The sequence below is a fragment of the Chinchilla lanigera genome, unplaced genomic scaffold, assembly GCF_000276665.1.
Source record: "Chinchilla lanigera isolate Chin_1 unplaced genomic scaffold, ChiLan1.0 scaffold00029, whole genome shotgun sequence".
Classification (NCBI taxonomy): domain Eukaryota; kingdom Metazoa; phylum Chordata; class Mammalia; order Rodentia; family Chinchillidae; genus Chinchilla; species Chinchilla lanigera.
The window spans coordinates 7,236,315-7,239,039 of record NW_004955430.1 but is presented as its reverse complement, the minus strand read 5'-3'; the positions used below and the strand labels follow the sequence as shown (position 1 = coordinate 7,239,039).

The following is a 2,725-nucleotide window of genomic DNA, read 5'->3' as shown; positions in this document are numbered from 1 at the left end:
TTTTTTTTCCCTTTTCTGTTCCTTTTTTTCCTCCTTTTCCCCATCCCAGTTTCTCTTTATTTTTGAACAGTTTCTTCCTATTTTCCAGTATCTATTGTACATTTTGGGTCTTATTTACTCTTTCAGCTTCTTATACTAGGTGGACGATATGATGTTTACATATGTGAGACATTTATTTCACTTATCAATTTATTTCACTTATCAATATGGTCTCAAGTTGCATCCATTTACTGACAAAAGTCTTAAGTTTATCTTTCTTTATAGTTGAGTAGTGCTGCATTGTATAAAAATACCACATCTTCTTAATCATTTGAGTTACTTCCAAGGTTTAGTTATCACAAATTGTGTTGCTATAAACATGGGTGCACATACATCTCTGTGGTATGATGTTTTCAGTTCTGGAAAAATACCCAGGGGGTAATAGCTGAGTTGAATGGAACCTCTGATCTTAGTTTTCTGAGCAATCTCCACACTGATTTCCACAGTGGTTGCACCAGTCGACACTCCCACCAACAGTAGAGAAGATTCTTTTTTTCCCACAGGCCCTTCAGCATTTGTTATTGGTTGAGTTCTTGATGACAGCCATTCTTTCTGGGGTGAGACGGAATCTCAGTGTTGTTTTATTTTGTATCAGACAACCAATGATGTTGAACATTTTTTCATATATTTATTTGCCATTTGTATTTCTTCATTTGAGAAGTGTGTATTCATCTCAGATGTCCATTTTGGATTGAATCTTTAAATTTGTGGGGGTTTTAATTTTTTTCAACTCTTTGTATGTTCTAAATATAAGTCTTTTGAGGGACTGTTGACTAAAATTTTTTCCCACTCTGTGGGTTGTCTTTTCACTCCTTTGGTGAGTTCTTTTGGTGTGACTTTTTAATGAGATTAAATCTCAGTTGTTGATTGTCTGGAGTATTTACCATACAGTTTGGGTTTTGTTCATGAAATCTTGGCTGGAGATGTAGCTCAGTGGGCTGGGGATGTAGCTTCCTGGTACCAAAGAGAGTGCATATTTTCATCAGAAAAATATGATCAGGGTGTATTTTGCCCACCACAATGCCCCTTATTTTAAATAATGTCTTTTTTTCTTCTCTGGAACTCACCTCATCTAAAATACTACATTACATCTAGTCGTATCTCCTTAGGCTCTGGGAGTGCCAGTCTGTCAGTCTTTCCTTGTTTCTGATGATCGTGTCAGTTTTGGGCGTACTGGGCAGGTGTACTGTAGGACGGCATTTATTGATGTTATTCTTCTTGCCTACACTGTGGTGTGGGTTTTTGGGAGGAGGATCACAGAGTAACCCACTAGTTTAGCACATCATATTGAGGATTTATATTACTAACATGATGTCACTGTTGATGTTGGTCATGGTCATCTGACTGAACTAGTGTTGGCCAGGTCTCTGTATGCTTTGTCCCCCTTCCATTCTGTTCTCTGGAAAGAATTCAGTATAGGTAGCCCACACTTAAGTAGTGCTGTTTTCTGTGCAGCTCTGAATGTTCCCAGGGAGAAAGATGGTGAGAGGATAAGAAAAATGAGAGATAAAAGCTGAGGGTAGGTGGAGCCCTTTCTGTCTGGATGGGAGAAAAGGAAAATGCCCAACCACCGTAGGGGCCGTTTATACATTTGACAAAGTTAGTGTCATGTGACACAACCTTGCCTAGCAAAAGCTCATGGCTTGGACTGTCTCATGCCCAGTGGTTGCTGGACTGAAGCAGCTTGTTTTGCTTCCGGCTTTCTTTGTTCTTAGACCTGCCTTGCCTCACCCCCACATGTGTGACCAGTTTCTAGCTTCAGTCACTCCCTACCCTTAAGAAGTGGGAAGTTATGCTGCTCCTTCTTTAAGATGGACAATCTGTATAATCGTTTGGGGTTCTTCTATACCTGAAAATTTTCTCTTCCACTTCTTAATTTATTTAATCATTTATTATTCAATCATTATGTCATTATAGATTAATGGATATGATTTTATACTTTAGGTTGTAATATAGAATTTATTTTTATATGCCAATGTAGTATTCATAAGTCAATGTTTCTTTTAAAATGTCTTTTTATTTTAAAACTTTAATATTTAGTTTTTCCTCTTGATAATTTATCTGAATATTATTTTGGAATGTCTACATATACCATCATATAACTTACAAATAACGACAAATACAGTCTTACAAATAAAGTCTTGTTCTGTCCTGTTTAAACATTACATATTTCTAAAACTTTATTTTCTCTGTTATAATGGGCTGGGACCTTTGGTGCAATGGTGAGTAACAGTGGAGTATGGTAGACATTCTCATTTTCATCCTACCCTTAAAGAAAAAGCTTTGAAACTTTCACTATTAAGTATGACATCTGCTATATGTTTTTTTATGGTACTTTTACCAGATGAGGGAGTTCTCATCTATTGCTGGATATGCTGCTAGGCTTTTTGAAAAAATTATTATGAGTGGATATTGAATTTTATTAAACACTTTTTCATCTATTGAGGTATAGTTTTATCTTCTAATTTATTAGTATTATGAATTACATAGGTCAATGTTCTGAGTTAAATTTCTATGTATGTTATCTATATATACATATATATCTATATACACACATTTATATAACATATAGTCAGAAGCCTTAAATTAGCCTTTGAATCTGCATTTCAGTTCTTAAATATTGTAGTACTATACCGCAACATATAGATCAGTGATATAAATATTGTTTCTCTCTCTCTCTCTTCCT

General features: G+C 35.5%; 1 protein-coding gene across 4 annotated transcripts in view; it reads left to right on the top strand.

Annotated features, from left to right (window-relative positions):
* Dnah12 (dynein, axonemal, heavy chain 12) overlaps positions 1-2,725 on the top strand; it is a 233,858-nt gene that overhangs the window by 33,888 nt on the left and 197,245 nt on the right. The gene's annotated exons all lie outside the window — the stretch shown is intronic.